The sequence below is a fragment of the Euprymna scolopes genome, chromosome 18 (assembly GCF_053919585.1).
Source record: "Euprymna scolopes isolate OS-2025 chromosome 18, ASM5391958v1, whole genome shotgun sequence".
Classification (NCBI taxonomy): Eukaryota; Metazoa; Mollusca; class Cephalopoda; order Sepiida; family Sepiolidae; genus Euprymna; species Euprymna scolopes.
In genome coordinates, this window is record NC_136499.1 from 127,682,330 (window position 1) to 127,695,252 (window position 12,923).

Sequence of the window (12,923 nt, forward strand, 5' to 3'; positions counted from 1 at the left end):
TTTTAATGTAAAATATTAGATAAAAAAACAAAAAACAAAATATCATTACATTATAAGATTTGGTAAATAAATATTGAAATTGTAATAGTTAAAATTATGGCACGTCTTCGCTTACGGCCATATCACGTTGAAAACACCGGTTCTCGTCCGATCCCCGAAGTTAAGCAACGTAGAGCCTGGTCAGTACTTAGATGGGTGACCGCTTGGGAATACCAGGTGCTGTAAGCATTTCCCCTGAATTTTTGGAAAAACTCATAAAAATGCGTTCGATTTTAATGTAAAATATTAGGTAAAAAAAAAAAATAAAGTATCATTAAATTATCAGATTTGGTAAATAAATATTAAAATTGTAATAGTTAAAATTATGGCACGTCTTCGCTTACGGCCATATCACGTTGAAAACACCGGTTCTCGTCCGATCCCCGAAGTTAAGCAACGTAGAGCCTGGTCAGTACTTAGATGGGTGACCGCTTGGGAATACCAGGTGCTGTAAGCATTTCCCCTGACTTTTTGGAAAAACTCATAAAAATGCGTTCGATTTTAATGTAAAATATTAGATAAAAAAACAAAAAACAAAATATCATTACATTATCAGATTGTGTAAATAAATATTGAAATTGTAATAGTTAAAATTATGGCACGTCTTCGCTTACGGCACTATCACGTTGAAAACACCGGTTCTCGTCCGATCCCCGAAGTTAAGCAACGTAGAGCCTGGTCAGTACTTAGATGGGTGACCGCTTGGGAATACCAGGTGCTGTAAGCATTTCCCCTGACTTTTTGGAAAAACTCATAAAAATGCGTTCGATTTTAATGTAAAATATTAGATAAAAAAACAAAAAACAAAATATCATTACATTATCAGATTTGGTAAATAAATATTGAAATTGTAATAGTTAAAATTATGGCACGTCTTCGCTTACGGCCATATCACGTTGAAAACACCGGTTCTCGTCCGATCCCCGAAGTTAAGCAACGTAGAGCCTGGTCAGTACTTAGATGGGTGACTGCTTGGGAATACCAGGTGCTGTAAGCATTTCCCCTGAATTTTTTGAAAAACTCATAAAAATGCGTTCGATTTTGATGTAAAATATTAGGTAAAAAAAACCAAAAACAAAATATCATTACATTATAAGATTTGGTAAATAAATATTGAAATTGTAATAGTTAAAATTATGGCACGTCTTCGCTTACGGCCATATCACGTTGAAAACACCGGTTCTCGTCCGATCCCCGAAGTTAAGCAACGTAGAGCCTGGTCAGTACTTAGATGGGTGACCGCTTGGGAATACCAGGTTCTGAAAGCATTTGCCCTCACTTTTTGGAAAAACTCATAAAAATGCGTTCGATTTTAATGTAAAATATTAGATAAAAAAACAAAAAACAAAATATCATTACATTATCAGATTTGGTAAATAAATATTGAAATTGTAATAGTTAAAATTATGGCACGTCTTCGATTACGGCAATATCACGTTGAAAACACCGGTTCTCGTCCGATCCCCGAAGTTAAGCAACGTAGAGCCTGGTCAGTACTTAGATGGGTGACCGCTTGGGAATACTAGGTGCTGTAAGCATTTCCCCTGAATTTTTGGAAAAACTCATAAAAATGCGTTCGATTTTAATGTAAAATATTAGATAAAAAAACAAAAAACAAAATATCATTACATTATCAGATTTGGTAAATAAATATTGAAATTGTAATAGTTAAAATTATGGATGTCTTCGCTTACGGCCATATCACGTTGAAAACACCGGTTCTCGTCCGATCCCCGAAGTTAAGCAACGTAGAGCCTGGTCAGTACTTAGATGGGTGACCCCTTGGGAATACCAGGTGCTGTAAGCATTTCCCCTGAATTTTTGGAAAAACTCATAAAAATGCGTTCGATTTTAATGTAAAATATTAGATAAAAAACAAAAAACAAAATATCATTACATTATAAGATTTGGTAAATAAATATTGAAATTGTAATAGTTAAAATTATGGCACGTCTTGTCTTACGGCCATATCACGTTGAAAACACCGGTTCTCGTCCGATCCCCGAAGTTAAACAACGTAGAGCCTGGTCAGTACTTAGATGGGTGACCGCTTGGGAATACCAGGTGCTGTAAGCATTTCCCCTGAATTTTTGGAAAAACTCATAAAAATGCGTTCGATTTTAATGTAAAATATTAGGTAAAAAAAAAAAATAAAGTATCATTAAATTATCAGATTTGGTAAATAAATATTAAAATTGTAATAGTTAAAATTATGGCACGTCTTCGCTTACGGCCATATCACGTTGAAAACACCGGTTCTCGTCCGATCCCCGAAGTTAAGCAACGTAGAGCCTGGTCAGTACTTAGATGGGTGACCGCTTGGGAATACCAGGTGCTGTAAGCATTTCCCCTGACTTTTTGGAAAAACTCATAAAAATGCGTTCGATTTTAATGTAAAATATTAGATAAAAAAACAAAAAACAAAATATCATTACATTATCAGATTGTGTAAATAAATATTGAAATTGTAATAGTTAAAATTATGGCACGTCTTCGCTTACGGCACTATCACGTTGAAAACACCGGTTCTCGTCCGATCCCCGAAGTTAAGCAACGTAGAGCCTGGTCAGTACTTAGATGGGTGACCGCTTGGGAATACCAGGTGCTGTAAGCATTTCCCCTGACTTTTTGGAAAAACTCATAAAAATGCGTTCGATTTTAATGTAAAATATTAGATAAAAAAACAAAAAACAAAATATCATTACATTATCAGATTTGGTAAATAAATATTGAAATTGTAATAGTTAAAATTATGGCACGTCTTCGCTTACGGCCATATCACGTTGAAAACACCGGTTCTCGTCCGATCCCCGAAGTTAAGCAACGTAGAGCCTGGTCAGTACTTAGATGGGTGACTGCTTGGGAATACCAGGTGCTGTAAGCATTTCCCCTGAATTTTTTGAAAAACTCATAAAAATGCGTTCGATTTTGATGTAAAATATTAGGTAAAAAAAACCAAAAACAAAATATCATTACATTATAAGATTTGGTAAATAAATATTGAAATTGTAATAGTTAAAATTATGGCACGTCTTCGCTTACGGCCATATCACGTTGAAAACACCGGTTCTCGTCCGATCCCCGAAGTTAAGCAACGTAGAGCCTGGTCAGTACTTAGATGGGTGACCGCTTGGGAATACCAGGTTCTGAAAGAATTTCCCCTCACTTTTTGGAAAAACTCATAAAAATGCGTTCGATTTTAATGTAAAATATTAGATAAAAAAACAAAAAACAAAATATCATTACATTATCAGATTTGGTAAATAAATATTGAAATTGTAATAGTTAAAATTATGGCACGTCTTCGATTACGGCAATATCACGTTGAAAACACCGGTTCTCGTCCGATCCCCGAAGTTAAGCAACGTAGAGCCTGGTCAGTACTTAGATGGGTGACCGCTTGGGAATACCAGGTGCTGTAAGCATTTCCCCTGAATTTTTGGAAAAACTCATAAAAATGCGTTCGATTTTAATGTAAAATATTAGATAAAAAAACAAAAAACAAAATATCATTACATTATCAGATTTGGTAAATAAATATTGAAATTGTAATAGTTAAAATTATGGATGTCTTCGCTTACGGCCATATCACGTTGAAAACACCGGTTCTCGTCCGATCCCCGAAGTTAAGCAACGTAGAGCCTGGTCAGTACTTAGATGGGTGACCCCTTGGGAATACCAGGTGCTGTAAGCATTTCCCCTGAATTTTTGGAAAAACTCATAAAAATGCGTTCGATTTTAATGTAAAATATTAGATAAAAAACAAAAAACAAAATATCATTACATTATAAGATTTGGTAAATAAATATTGAAATTGTAATAGTTAAAATTATGGCACGTCTTGTCTTACGGCCATATCACGTTGAAAACACCGGTTCTCGTCCGATCCCCGAAGTTAAACAACGTAGAGCCTGGTCAGTACTTAGATGGGTGACCGCTTGGTGCTGTAAGCATTTCCCCTGAATTTTTGGAAAAACTCATAAAAATGCGTTCGATTTTAATGTAAAATATTAGATAAAAAAACAAAAAACAAAATATCATTACATTATCAGATTTGGTAAATAAATATTGAAATTGTAATAGTTAAAATTATGGCACGTCTTGTCTTACGGCCATATCACGTTGAAAACACCGGTTCTCGTCCGATCCCCGAAGTTAAGCAACGTAGAGCCTGGTCAGTACTTAGATGGGTGACCGCTTGGGAATACCAGGTGCTGTAAGCATTTCCCCTGAATTTTTGGAAAAACTCATAAAAATGCGTTCGATTTTAATGTAAAATATTAGATAAAAAAACAAAAAACAAAATATCATTACATTATAAGATTTGGTAAATAAATATTGAAATTGTAATAGTTAAAATTATGGCACGTCTTCGCTTACGGCCATATCACGTTGAAAACACCGGTTCTCGTCCGATCCCCGAAGTTAAGCAACGTAGAGCCTGGTCAGTACTTAGATGGGTGACCACTTGGGAATACCAGGTGCTGTAAGCATTTCCCCTGACTTTTTGGAAAAACTCATAAAAATGCGTTCGATTTTAATGTAAAATATTAGATAAAAAAAACAAAAAACAAAATATCATTACATTATCAGATTTGGTAAATAAATATTGAAATTGTAATAGTTAAAATTATGGCACGTCTTCGCTTACGGCCATATCACGTTGAAAACACCGGTTCTCGTCCGATCCCCGAAGTTAAGCAACGTAGAGCCTGGTCAGTACTTAGATGGGTGACCGCTTGGGAATACCAGGTGCTGTAAGCATTTCCCCTGAATTTTTGGAAAAACTCATAAAAATGCGTTCGAATTTAATGTAAAATATTAGGTAAAAAAAAAAAATAAAGTATCATTAAATTATCAGATTTGGTAAATAAATATTAAAATTGTAATAGTTAAAATTATGGCACGTCTTCGCTTACGGCCATATCACGTTGAAAACACCGGTTCTCGTCCGATCCCCGAAGTTAAGCAACGTAGAGCCTGGTCAGTACTTAGATGGGTGACCGCTTGGGAATACCAGGTGCTGTAAGCATTTCCCCTGACTTTTTGGAAAAACTCATAAAAATGCGTTCGATTTTAATGTAAAATATTAGATAAAAAAACAAAAAACAAAATATCATTACATTATCAGATTTGGTAAATAAATATTGAAATTGTAATAGTTAAAATTATGGCACGTCTTCGCTTACGGCCATATCACGTTGAAAACACCGGTTCTCGTCCGATCCCCGAAGTTAAGCAACGTAGAGCCTGGTCAGTACTTAGATGGGTGACCGCTTGGGAATACCAGGTGCTGTAAGCATTTCCCCTGAATTTTTGGAAAAACTCATAAAAATGCGTTCGATTTTAATGTAAAATATTAGATAAAAAAACAAAAAACAAAATATCATTACATTATCAGATTTGGTAAATAAATATTGAAATTGTAATAGTTAAAATTATGGCACGTCTTCGCTTACGGCCATATCACGTTGAAAACACCGGTTCTCGTCCGATCCCCGAAGTTAAGCAACGTAGAGCCTGGTCAGTACTTAGATGGGTGACCGCTTGGGAATACCAGGTGCTGTAAGCATTTCCCCTGAATTTTTTGAGAAACTCATAAAAATGCGTTCGATTTTAATGTAAAATATTAGGTAAAAAAAACCAAAAACAAAATATCATTACATTATAAGATTTGGTACATAAATATTGAAATTGTAATAGTTAAAATTATGGCACGTCTTCGCTTACGGCCATATCACGTTGAAAACACCGGTTCTCGTCCGATCCCCGAAGTTAAGCAACGTAGAGCCTGGTCAGTACTTAGATGGGTGACCGCTTGGGAATACCAGGTGCTGTAAGCATTTCCTCTGAATGTTTGGAAAAACTCATAAAAATGCGTTCGATTTTAATGTAAAATATTAGATAAAAAAACAAAAAACAAAATATCATTACATTATCAGATTTGGTAAATAAATATTGAAATTGTAATAGTTAAAATTATGGCACGTCTTCGCTTACGGCCATATCACGTTGAAAACACCGGTTCTCGTCCGATCCCCGAAGTTAAGCAACGTAGAGCCTGGTCAGTACTTAGATGGGTGACCGCTTGGGAATACCAGGTGCTGTAAGCATTTCCCCTGAATTTTTGGAAAAACTCATAAAAATGCGTTCGATTTTAATGTAAAATATTAGATAAAAAAACAAAAAACAAAATATCATTACATTATCAGATTTGGTAAATAAATATTGAAATTGTAATAGTTAAAATTATGGATGTCTTCGCTTACGGCCATATTAGGTTAAAAACACCGGTTCTCGTCCGATCCCCGAAGTTAAGCAACGTAGAGCCTGGTCAGTACTTAGATGGGTGACCCCTTGGGAATACCAGGTGCTGTAAGCATTTCCCCTGAATTTTTGGAAAAACTCATAAAAATGCGTTCGATTTTAATGTAAAATATTAGATAAAAAAACAAAAAACAAAATATCATTACATTATAAGATTTGGTAAATAAATATTGAAATTGTAATAGTTAAAATTATGGCACGTCTTCGCTTACGGCCATATCACGTTGAAAACACCGGTTCTCGTCCGATCCCCGAAGTTAAGCAACGTAGAGCCTGGTCAGTACTTAGATGGGTGACCGCTTGGGAATACCAGGTGCTGTAAGCATTTGCCCTGAATTTTTGGAAAAACTCATAAAAATGCGTTCGATTTTAATGTAAAATATTAGATAAAAAAACAAAAAACAAAATATCATTACATTATCAGATTTGGTAAATAAATATTAAAAATGTAATAGTTAAAATTATGGCACGTCTTGTCTTACGGCCATATCACGTTGAAAACACCGGTTCTCGTCCGATCCCCGAAGTTAAGCAACGTAGAGCCTGGTCAGTACTTAGATGGGTGACCGCTTGGGAATACCAGGTGCTGTAAGCATTTCCCCTGAATTTTTGGAAAAACTCATAAAAATGCGTTCGATTTTAATGTAAAATATTAGATAAAAAAACAAAAAACAAAATATCATTACATTATCAGATTTGGTAAATAAATATTGAAATTGTAATAGTTAAAATTATGGCACGTCTTCGCTTACGGCCATATTACGTTTAAAACACCGGTTCTCGTCCGATCCCCGAAGTTAAGCAACGTAGAGCCTGGTCAGTACTTAAATGGGTGACCGCTTGGGAATACCAGGTTCTGTAAGCATTTCCCCTCACTTTTTGGAAAAACTCATAAAAATGCGTTCGATTTTAATGTAAAATATTAGATAAAAAAACAAAATATCATTACATTATCAGATTTGGTAAATAAATATTGAAATTGTAATAGTTAAAATTATGGCACGTCTTCGCTTACGGCCATATCACGTTGAAAACACCGGTTCTCGTCCGATCCCCGAAGTTAAGCAACGTAGAGCCTGGTCAGTACTTAGATGGGTGACCGCTTGGGAATACCAGGTGCTGTAAGCATTTCCCCTGAATTTTTGGAAAAACTCATAAAAATGCGTTCGATTTTAATGTAAAATATTAGATAAAAAAACAAAAAACAAAATATCATTACATTATCAGATTTGGTAAATAAATATTGAAATTGTAATAGTTAAAATTATGGATGTCTTCGCTTACGGCCATATCACGTTGAAAACACCGGTTCTCGTCCGATCCCCGAAGTTAAGCAACGTAGAGCCTGGTCAGTACTTAGATGGGTGACCGCTTGGGAATACCAGGTGCTGTAAGCATTTCCCCTGAATTTTTGGAAAAACTCATAAAACTGCGTTCGAGTTTAATGTAAAATATTAGGTAAAAAAACAAAAAACAAAATATCATTACATTATCAGATTTGGTAAATAAATATTGAAATTGTAATAGTTAAAATTATGGCACGTCTTCGCTTACGGCCATATCACGTTGAAAACACCGGTTCTCGTCCGATCCCCGAAGTTAAGCAACGTAGAGCCTGGTCAGTACTTAGATGGGTGACCGCTTGGGAATACCAGGTTCTGTAAGCATTTCCCCTCACTTTTTGGAAAAACTCATAAAAATGCGTTCGATTTTAATGTAAAATATTAGATAAAAAAACAAAATATCATTACATTATCAGATTTGGTAAATAAATATTGAAATTGTAATAGTTAAAATTATGGCACGTCTTCGCTTACGGCCATATCACGTTGAAAACACCGGTTCTCGTCCGATCCCCGAAGTTAAGCAACGTAGAGCCTGGTCAGTACTTAGATGGGTGACCGCTTGGGAATACCAGGTGCTGTAAGCATTTCCCCTGAATTTTTGGAAAAACTCATAAAAATGCGTTAGATTTTAATGTAAAATATTAGATAAAAAAACAAAAAACAAAATATCATTACATTATCAGATTTGGTAAATAAATATTGAAATTGTAATAGTTAAAATTATGGCACGTCTTCGCTTACGGCCATATCATCTTGAAAACACCGGTTCTCGTCCGATCCCCGAAGTTAAGCAACGTAGAGCCTGGTCAGTACTTAGATGGGTGACCGCTTGGGAATACCAGGTGCTGTAAGCATTTCCCCTGACTTTTTGGAAAAACTCATAAAAATGCGTTCGATTTTAATGTAAAATATTAGATAAAAAAACAAAAAACAAAATATCATTACATTATCAGATTTGGTAAATAAATATTGAAATTGTAATAGTTAAAATTATGGCACGTCTTCGCTTACGGCCATATCACGTTGAAAACACCGGTTCTCGTCCGATCCCCGAAGTTAAGCAACGTAGAGCCTGGTCAGTACTTAGATGGGTGACCGCTTGGGAATACCAGGTGCTGTAAGCATTTCCCCTGAATTTTTGGAAAAACTCATAAAAATGCGTTAGATTTTAATGTAAAATATTAGATAAAAAAACAAAAAACAAAATATCATTACATTATCAGATTTGGTAAATAAATATTGAAATTGTAATAGTTAAAATTATGGCACGTCTTCGCTTACGGCCATATCATCTTGAAAACACCGGTTCTCGTCCGATCCCCGAAGTTAAGCAACGTAGAGCCTGGTCAGTACTTAGATGGGTGACCGCTTGGGAATACCAGGTGCTGTAAGCATTTCCCCTGACTTTTTGGAAAAACTCATAAAAATGCGTTCGATTTTAATGTAAAATATTAGATAAAAAAACAAAAAACAAAATTTCATTACATTATCAGATTTGGTAAATAAATATTGAAATTGTAATAGTTAAAATTATGGCACGTCTTGTCTTACGGCCATATCACGTTGAAAACACCGGTTCTCGTCCGATCCCCGAAGTTAAGCAACGTAGAGCCTGGTCAGTACTTAGATGGGTGACCGCTTGGGAATACCAGGTGCTGTAAGCATTTCCCCTGAATTTTTGGAAAAACTCATAAAAATGCGTTCGATTTTAATGTAAAATATTAGATAAAAAAACAAAAAACAAAATATCATTACATTATCAGATTTGGAAAATAAATATTGAAATTGTAATAGTTAAAATTATGGCACGTCTTCGCTTACGGCCATATCACGTTGAAAACACCGGTTCTCGTCCGATCCCCGAAGTTAAGCAACGTAGAGCCTGGTCAGTACTTAGATGGGTGACCGCTTGGGAATACCAGGTGCTGTAAGCATTTCCCCTGACTTTTTGGAAAAACTCATAAAAATGCGTTCGATTTTAATGTAAAATATTAGATAAAAAAACAAAAAACAAAATATCATTACATTATAAGATTTGGTAAATAAATATTGAAATTGTAATAGTTAAAGTTATGGCAGGTCTTCGCTTACGGCCATATCACGTTGAAAACACCGGTTCTCGTCCGATCCCCGAAGTTAAGCAACGTAGAGCCTGGTCAGTACTTAGATGGGTGACCGCTTGGGAATACCAGGTGCTGTAAGAATTTCCCCTAGATTTTTGGAAAAACTCATAAAAATGCGTTCGATTTTAATGTAAAATATTAGGTAAAAAAAACAAAAAACAAAATATCATTACATTATCAGATTTGGTAAATAAATATTGAAATTGTAATAGTTAAAATTATGGCACGTCTTCGCTTACGGCCATATCACGTTGAAAACACCGGTTCTCGTCCGATCCCCGAAGTTAAGCAACGTAGAGCCTGGTCAGTACTTAGATGGGTGACCGCTTGGGAATACCAGGTGCTGTAAGCATTTCCCCTGAATTTTTGGAAAAACTCATAAAAATGCGTTCGATTTTAATGTAAAATATTAGGTAAAAAAAAAAAATAAAGTATCAATAAATTATCAGATTTGGTAAATAAATATTAAAATTGTAATAGTTAAAATTATGGCACGTCTTCGCTTACGGCCATATCACGTTGAAAACACCGGTTCTCGTCCGATCCCCGAAGTTAAGCAACGTAGAGCCTGGTCAGTACTTAGATGGGTGACCGCTTGGGAATACCAGGTGCTGTAAGCATTTCCCCTGACTTTTTGGAAAAACTCATAAAAATGCGTTCGATTTTAATGTAAAATATTAGATAAAAAAACAAAAAACAAAATATCATTACATTATCAGATTTGGTAAATAAATATTGAAATTGTAATAGTTAAAATTATGGCACGTCTTCGCTTACGGCCATATCACGTTGAAAACACCGGTTCTCGTCCGATCCCCGAAGTTAAGCAACGTAGAGCCTGGTCAGTACTTAGATGGGTGACCGCTTGGGAATACCAGGTGCTGTAAGCATTTCCCCTGAATTTTTTGAGAAACTCATAAAAATGCTTTCGATTTTAATGTAAAATATTAGGTAAAAAAAACAAAAAACAAAATATCATTACATTATCAGATTTGGTAAATAAATATTGAAATTGTAATAGTTAAAATTATGGCACGTCTTCGCTTACGGCCATATCACGTTGAAAACACCGGTTCTCGTCCGATCCCCGAAGTTAAGCAACGTAGAGCCTGGTCAGTACTTAGATGGGTGACCGCTTAGGAATACCAGGTGCTGTAAGCATTTCCCCTGACTTTTTGGAAAAACTCATAAAAATGCGTTCGATTTTAATGTAAAATATTAGATAAAAAAAACAAAAAACAAAATATCATTACATTATCAGATTTGGTAAATAAATATTGAAATTGTAATAGTTAAAATTATGGCACGTCTTCGCTTACGGCCATATCACGTTGAAAACACCGGTTCTCGTCCGATCCCCGAAGTTAAGCAACGTAGAGCCTGGTCAGTACTTAGATGGGTGACCGCTTGGGAATACCAGGTGCTGTAAGCATTTCCCCTGACTGTTTGGAAAAACTCATAAAAATGCGTTCGATTTTAATGTAAAATATTAGATAAAAAAACAAAAAACAAAATATCATTACATTATCAGATTTGGTAAATAAATATTGAAATTGTAATAGTTAAAATTATGGCACGTCTTCGCTTACGGCCATATCACGTTGAAAACACCGGTTCTCGTCCGATCCCCAGAATTAAGCAACGTAGAGCCTGGTCAGTACTTAGATGGGTGACCGCTTGGGAATACCAGGTGCTGTAAGCATTTCCCCTGAATTTTTGGAAAAACTCATAAAAATGCGTTCGATTTTAATGTAAAATATTAGATAAAAAAACAAAAAACAAAATATCATTACATTATCAGATTTGGTAAATAAATATTGAAATTGTAATAGTTAAAATTATGGCACGTCTTCGCTTACGGCCATATCACGTTGAAAACACCGGTTCTCGTCCGATCCCCGAAGTTAAGCAACGTAGAGCCTGGTCAGTACTTAGATGGGTGACCGCTTGGGAATACCAGGTGCTGTAAGCATTTCCCCTGAATTTTTGGAAAAACTCATAAAAATGCGTTCGATTTTAATGTAAAATATTAGATAAAAAAAACAAAAAACAAAATATCATTACATTATCAGATTTGGTAAATAAATATTGAAATTGTAATAGTTAAACTTATGGCACGTCTTCGCTTACGGCCATATCACGTTGAAAACACCGGTTCTCGTCCGATCCCCGAAGTTAAGCAACGTAGAGCCTGGTCAGTACTTAGATGGGTGACCGCTTGGGAATACCAGGTGCTGTAAGCATTTCCCCTGAATTTTTGGAGAAACTCATAAAAATGCGTTCGATTTTAATGTAAAATATTAGGTAAAAAAAAACAAAAAATAAAATATCATTACATTATCAGATTTGGTAAATAAATATTGAAATTGTAATAGGTAAAATTATGGCACGTCTTCGCTTACGGCCATATCACGTTGAAAACACCGGTTCTCGTCCGATCCCCGAAGTTAAGCAACGTAGAGCCTGGTCAGTACTTAGATGGGTGACCGCTTGGGAATACCAGGTGCTGTAAGCATTTCCCCTGACTTTTTGGAAAAACTCATAAAAATGCGTTCGATTTTAATGTAAAATATTAGATAAAAAAACAAAAAACAAAATATCATTACATTATCAGATTTGGTAAATAAATATTGAAATTGTAATAGTTAAAATTATGGCACGTCTTCGCTTACGGCCATATCACGTTGAAAACACCGGTTCTCGTCCGATCCCCAGAATTAAGCAACGTAGAGCCTGGTCAGTACTTAGATGGGTGACCGCTTGGGAATACCAGGTGCTGTAAGCATTTCCCCTGACTTTTTGGAAAAACTCATAAAAATGCGTTCGATTTTAATGTAAAATATTAGATAAAAAAACAAAAAACAAAATATCATTACATTATCAGATTTGGTAAATAAATATTGAAATTGTAATAGTTAAAATTATGGCACGTCTTCGCTTACGGCCATATCACGTTGAAAACACCGGTTCTCGTCCGATCCCCGAAGTTAAGCAACGTAGAGCCTGGTCAGTACTTAGATGGTGACCGCTTGGGAATACCAGGTGCTGTAAGCATTTCCCCTGACTTTATGGAAAAACTCATAAAAAT

At 35.4% G+C, this 12,923-nt stretch overlaps 47 non-coding genes across 47 annotated transcripts; all 47 read left to right on the plus strand.

Annotated features, from left to right (window-relative positions):
* Nucleotides 1-109: 109 nt before the first annotated feature.
* Nucleotides 110-228, plus strand: LOC145298483 (5S ribosomal RNA). The gene has a single exon (XR_013870767.1). It is a non-coding gene; the product is annotated as a 5S ribosomal RNA (ribosomal RNA).
* Nucleotides 229-377: 149 nt separating this feature from the next.
* On the plus strand, nt 378-496 carry LOC145298484 (5S ribosomal RNA). Its single transcript, XR_013870768.1, has one exon. It is a non-coding gene; the product is annotated as a 5S ribosomal RNA (ribosomal RNA).
* A 151-nt stretch (nt 497-647) lies between these two features.
* Nucleotides 648-766, plus strand: LOC145300542 (5S ribosomal RNA). Its single transcript, XR_013872758.1, has one exon. It is a non-coding gene; the product is annotated as a 5S ribosomal RNA (ribosomal RNA).
* Nucleotides 767-917: 151 nt separating this feature from the next.
* Nucleotides 918-1,036, plus strand: LOC145299912 (5S ribosomal RNA). The gene has a single exon (XR_013872153.1). It is a non-coding gene; the product is annotated as a 5S ribosomal RNA (ribosomal RNA).
* A 152-nt stretch (nt 1,037-1,188) lies between these two features.
* LOC145301056 (5S ribosomal RNA) lies at nt 1,189-1,307 on the plus strand. Its single transcript, XR_013873257.1, has one exon. It is a non-coding gene; the product is annotated as a 5S ribosomal RNA (ribosomal RNA).
* Nucleotides 1,308-1,458: 151 nt separating this feature from the next.
* On the plus strand, nt 1,459-1,577 carry LOC145300934 (5S ribosomal RNA). The gene has a single exon (XR_013873141.1). It is a non-coding gene; the product is annotated as a 5S ribosomal RNA (ribosomal RNA).
* A 150-nt stretch (nt 1,578-1,727) lies between these two features.
* LOC145299372 (5S ribosomal RNA) lies at nt 1,728-1,846 on the plus strand. Its single transcript, XR_013871630.1, has one exon. It is a non-coding gene; the product is annotated as a 5S ribosomal RNA (ribosomal RNA).
* A 150-nt stretch (nt 1,847-1,996) lies between these two features.
* On the plus strand, nt 1,997-2,115 carry LOC145300228 (5S ribosomal RNA). The gene has a single exon (XR_013872461.1). It is a non-coding gene; the product is annotated as a 5S ribosomal RNA (ribosomal RNA).
* Nucleotides 2,116-2,264: 149 nt separating this feature from the next.
* Nucleotides 2,265-2,383, plus strand: LOC145298485 (5S ribosomal RNA). The gene has a single exon (XR_013870769.1). It is a non-coding gene; the product is annotated as a 5S ribosomal RNA (ribosomal RNA).
* A 151-nt stretch (nt 2,384-2,534) lies between these two features.
* On the plus strand, nt 2,535-2,653 carry LOC145300543 (5S ribosomal RNA). Its single transcript, XR_013872759.1, has one exon. It is a non-coding gene; the product is annotated as a 5S ribosomal RNA (ribosomal RNA).
* A 151-nt stretch (nt 2,654-2,804) lies between these two features.
* Nucleotides 2,805-2,923, plus strand: LOC145299913 (5S ribosomal RNA). The gene has a single exon (XR_013872154.1). It is a non-coding gene; the product is annotated as a 5S ribosomal RNA (ribosomal RNA).
* A 152-nt stretch (nt 2,924-3,075) lies between these two features.
* Nucleotides 3,076-3,194, plus strand: LOC145301255 (5S ribosomal RNA). Its single transcript, XR_013873455.1, has one exon. It is a non-coding gene; the product is annotated as a 5S ribosomal RNA (ribosomal RNA).
* Nucleotides 3,195-3,345: 151 nt separating this feature from the next.
* LOC145300437 (5S ribosomal RNA) lies at nt 3,346-3,464 on the plus strand. The gene has a single exon (XR_013872659.1). It is a non-coding gene; the product is annotated as a 5S ribosomal RNA (ribosomal RNA).
* A 150-nt stretch (nt 3,465-3,614) lies between these two features.
* Nucleotides 3,615-3,733, plus strand: LOC145299373 (5S ribosomal RNA). The gene has a single exon (XR_013871631.1). It is a non-coding gene; the product is annotated as a 5S ribosomal RNA (ribosomal RNA).
* Nucleotides 3,734-4,143: 410 nt separating this feature from the next.
* On the plus strand, nt 4,144-4,262 carry LOC145299748 (5S ribosomal RNA). Its single transcript, XR_013871995.1, has one exon. It is a non-coding gene; the product is annotated as a 5S ribosomal RNA (ribosomal RNA).
* Nucleotides 4,263-4,413: 151 nt separating this feature from the next.
* LOC145298779 (5S ribosomal RNA) lies at nt 4,414-4,532 on the plus strand. Its single transcript, XR_013871049.1, has one exon. It is a non-coding gene; the product is annotated as a 5S ribosomal RNA (ribosomal RNA).
* Nucleotides 4,533-4,684: 152 nt separating this feature from the next.
* LOC145298486 (5S ribosomal RNA) lies at nt 4,685-4,803 on the plus strand. Its single transcript, XR_013870770.1, has one exon. It is a non-coding gene; the product is annotated as a 5S ribosomal RNA (ribosomal RNA).
* A 149-nt stretch (nt 4,804-4,952) lies between these two features.
* Nucleotides 4,953-5,071, plus strand: LOC145298488 (5S ribosomal RNA). Its single transcript, XR_013870772.1, has one exon. It is a non-coding gene; the product is annotated as a 5S ribosomal RNA (ribosomal RNA).
* A 151-nt stretch (nt 5,072-5,222) lies between these two features.
* LOC145298490 (5S ribosomal RNA) lies at nt 5,223-5,341 on the plus strand. The gene has a single exon (XR_013870773.1). It is a non-coding gene; the product is annotated as a 5S ribosomal RNA (ribosomal RNA).
* A 151-nt stretch (nt 5,342-5,492) lies between these two features.
* LOC145298491 (5S ribosomal RNA) lies at nt 5,493-5,611 on the plus strand. Its single transcript, XR_013870774.1, has one exon. It is a non-coding gene; the product is annotated as a 5S ribosomal RNA (ribosomal RNA).
* Nucleotides 5,612-5,763: 152 nt separating this feature from the next.
* Nucleotides 5,764-5,882, plus strand: LOC145298492 (5S ribosomal RNA). The gene has a single exon (XR_013870775.1). It is a non-coding gene; the product is annotated as a 5S ribosomal RNA (ribosomal RNA).
* Nucleotides 5,883-6,033: 151 nt separating this feature from the next.
* Nucleotides 6,034-6,152, plus strand: LOC145298493 (5S ribosomal RNA). The gene has a single exon (XR_013870776.1). It is a non-coding gene; the product is annotated as a 5S ribosomal RNA (ribosomal RNA).
* A 150-nt stretch (nt 6,153-6,302) lies between these two features.
* Nucleotides 6,303-6,421, plus strand: LOC145301202 (5S ribosomal RNA). The gene has a single exon (XR_013873403.1). It is a non-coding gene; the product is annotated as a 5S ribosomal RNA (ribosomal RNA).
* Nucleotides 6,422-6,572: 151 nt separating this feature from the next.
* LOC145298494 (5S ribosomal RNA) lies at nt 6,573-6,691 on the plus strand. Its single transcript, XR_013870777.1, has one exon. It is a non-coding gene; the product is annotated as a 5S ribosomal RNA (ribosomal RNA).
* Nucleotides 6,692-6,842: 151 nt separating this feature from the next.
* LOC145299749 (5S ribosomal RNA) lies at nt 6,843-6,961 on the plus strand. Its single transcript, XR_013871996.1, has one exon. It is a non-coding gene; the product is annotated as a 5S ribosomal RNA (ribosomal RNA).
* A 151-nt stretch (nt 6,962-7,112) lies between these two features.
* LOC145301199 (5S ribosomal RNA) lies at nt 7,113-7,231 on the plus strand. The gene has a single exon (XR_013873400.1). It is a non-coding gene; the product is annotated as a 5S ribosomal RNA (ribosomal RNA).
* A 144-nt stretch (nt 7,232-7,375) lies between these two features.
* LOC145298495 (5S ribosomal RNA) lies at nt 7,376-7,494 on the plus strand. Its single transcript, XR_013870778.1, has one exon. It is a non-coding gene; the product is annotated as a 5S ribosomal RNA (ribosomal RNA).
* Nucleotides 7,495-7,644: 150 nt separating this feature from the next.
* On the plus strand, nt 7,645-7,763 carry LOC145298496 (5S ribosomal RNA). Its single transcript, XR_013870779.1, has one exon. It is a non-coding gene; the product is annotated as a 5S ribosomal RNA (ribosomal RNA).
* Nucleotides 7,764-7,914: 151 nt separating this feature from the next.
* Nucleotides 7,915-8,033, plus strand: LOC145300343 (5S ribosomal RNA). The gene has a single exon (XR_013872570.1). It is a non-coding gene; the product is annotated as a 5S ribosomal RNA (ribosomal RNA).
* A 144-nt stretch (nt 8,034-8,177) lies between these two features.
* Nucleotides 8,178-8,296, plus strand: LOC145298497 (5S ribosomal RNA). The gene has a single exon (XR_013870780.1). It is a non-coding gene; the product is annotated as a 5S ribosomal RNA (ribosomal RNA).
* A 151-nt stretch (nt 8,297-8,447) lies between these two features.
* Nucleotides 8,448-8,566, plus strand: LOC145300665 (5S ribosomal RNA). The gene has a single exon (XR_013872879.1). It is a non-coding gene; the product is annotated as a 5S ribosomal RNA (ribosomal RNA).
* Nucleotides 8,567-8,717: 151 nt separating this feature from the next.
* On the plus strand, nt 8,718-8,836 carry LOC145298498 (5S ribosomal RNA). Its single transcript, XR_013870781.1, has one exon. It is a non-coding gene; the product is annotated as a 5S ribosomal RNA (ribosomal RNA).
* Nucleotides 8,837-8,987: 151 nt separating this feature from the next.
* LOC145300666 (5S ribosomal RNA) lies at nt 8,988-9,106 on the plus strand. The gene has a single exon (XR_013872880.1). It is a non-coding gene; the product is annotated as a 5S ribosomal RNA (ribosomal RNA).
* Nucleotides 9,107-9,257: 151 nt separating this feature from the next.
* Nucleotides 9,258-9,376, plus strand: LOC145299751 (5S ribosomal RNA). The gene has a single exon (XR_013871998.1). It is a non-coding gene; the product is annotated as a 5S ribosomal RNA (ribosomal RNA).
* Nucleotides 9,377-9,527: 151 nt separating this feature from the next.
* LOC145298500 (5S ribosomal RNA) lies at nt 9,528-9,646 on the plus strand. The gene has a single exon (XR_013870783.1). It is a non-coding gene; the product is annotated as a 5S ribosomal RNA (ribosomal RNA).
* Nucleotides 9,647-9,797: 151 nt separating this feature from the next.
* LOC145300095 (5S ribosomal RNA) lies at nt 9,798-9,916 on the plus strand. Its single transcript, XR_013872330.1, has one exon. It is a non-coding gene; the product is annotated as a 5S ribosomal RNA (ribosomal RNA).
* Nucleotides 9,917-10,068: 152 nt separating this feature from the next.
* On the plus strand, nt 10,069-10,187 carry LOC145298501 (5S ribosomal RNA). The gene has a single exon (XR_013870784.1). It is a non-coding gene; the product is annotated as a 5S ribosomal RNA (ribosomal RNA).
* A 149-nt stretch (nt 10,188-10,336) lies between these two features.
* On the plus strand, nt 10,337-10,455 carry LOC145298502 (5S ribosomal RNA). Its single transcript, XR_013870785.1, has one exon. It is a non-coding gene; the product is annotated as a 5S ribosomal RNA (ribosomal RNA).
* Nucleotides 10,456-10,606: 151 nt separating this feature from the next.
* LOC145298503 (5S ribosomal RNA) lies at nt 10,607-10,725 on the plus strand. The gene has a single exon (XR_013870786.1). It is a non-coding gene; the product is annotated as a 5S ribosomal RNA (ribosomal RNA).
* A 152-nt stretch (nt 10,726-10,877) lies between these two features.
* On the plus strand, nt 10,878-10,996 carry LOC145299727 (5S ribosomal RNA). The gene has a single exon (XR_013871975.1). It is a non-coding gene; the product is annotated as a 5S ribosomal RNA (ribosomal RNA).
* Nucleotides 10,997-11,148: 152 nt separating this feature from the next.
* On the plus strand, nt 11,149-11,267 carry LOC145298504 (5S ribosomal RNA). The gene has a single exon (XR_013870787.1). It is a non-coding gene; the product is annotated as a 5S ribosomal RNA (ribosomal RNA).
* Nucleotides 11,268-11,418: 151 nt separating this feature from the next.
* On the plus strand, nt 11,419-11,537 carry LOC145301132 (5S ribosomal RNA). Its single transcript, XR_013873333.1, has one exon. It is a non-coding gene; the product is annotated as a 5S ribosomal RNA (ribosomal RNA).
* Nucleotides 11,538-11,688: 151 nt separating this feature from the next.
* LOC145298506 (5S ribosomal RNA) lies at nt 11,689-11,807 on the plus strand. Its single transcript, XR_013870788.1, has one exon. It is a non-coding gene; the product is annotated as a 5S ribosomal RNA (ribosomal RNA).
* Nucleotides 11,808-11,959: 152 nt separating this feature from the next.
* On the plus strand, nt 11,960-12,078 carry LOC145298507 (5S ribosomal RNA). The gene has a single exon (XR_013870789.1). It is a non-coding gene; the product is annotated as a 5S ribosomal RNA (ribosomal RNA).
* A 153-nt stretch (nt 12,079-12,231) lies between these two features.
* On the plus strand, nt 12,232-12,350 carry LOC145298508 (5S ribosomal RNA). The gene has a single exon (XR_013870790.1). It is a non-coding gene; the product is annotated as a 5S ribosomal RNA (ribosomal RNA).
* Nucleotides 12,351-12,501: 151 nt separating this feature from the next.
* On the plus strand, nt 12,502-12,620 carry LOC145301134 (5S ribosomal RNA). The gene has a single exon (XR_013873335.1). It is a non-coding gene; the product is annotated as a 5S ribosomal RNA (ribosomal RNA).
* Nucleotides 12,621-12,771: 151 nt separating this feature from the next.
* Nucleotides 12,772-12,889, plus strand: LOC145300789 (5S ribosomal RNA). The gene has a single exon (XR_013873000.1). It is a non-coding gene; the product is annotated as a 5S ribosomal RNA (ribosomal RNA).
* Nucleotides 12,890-12,923: the final 34 nt, after the last annotated feature.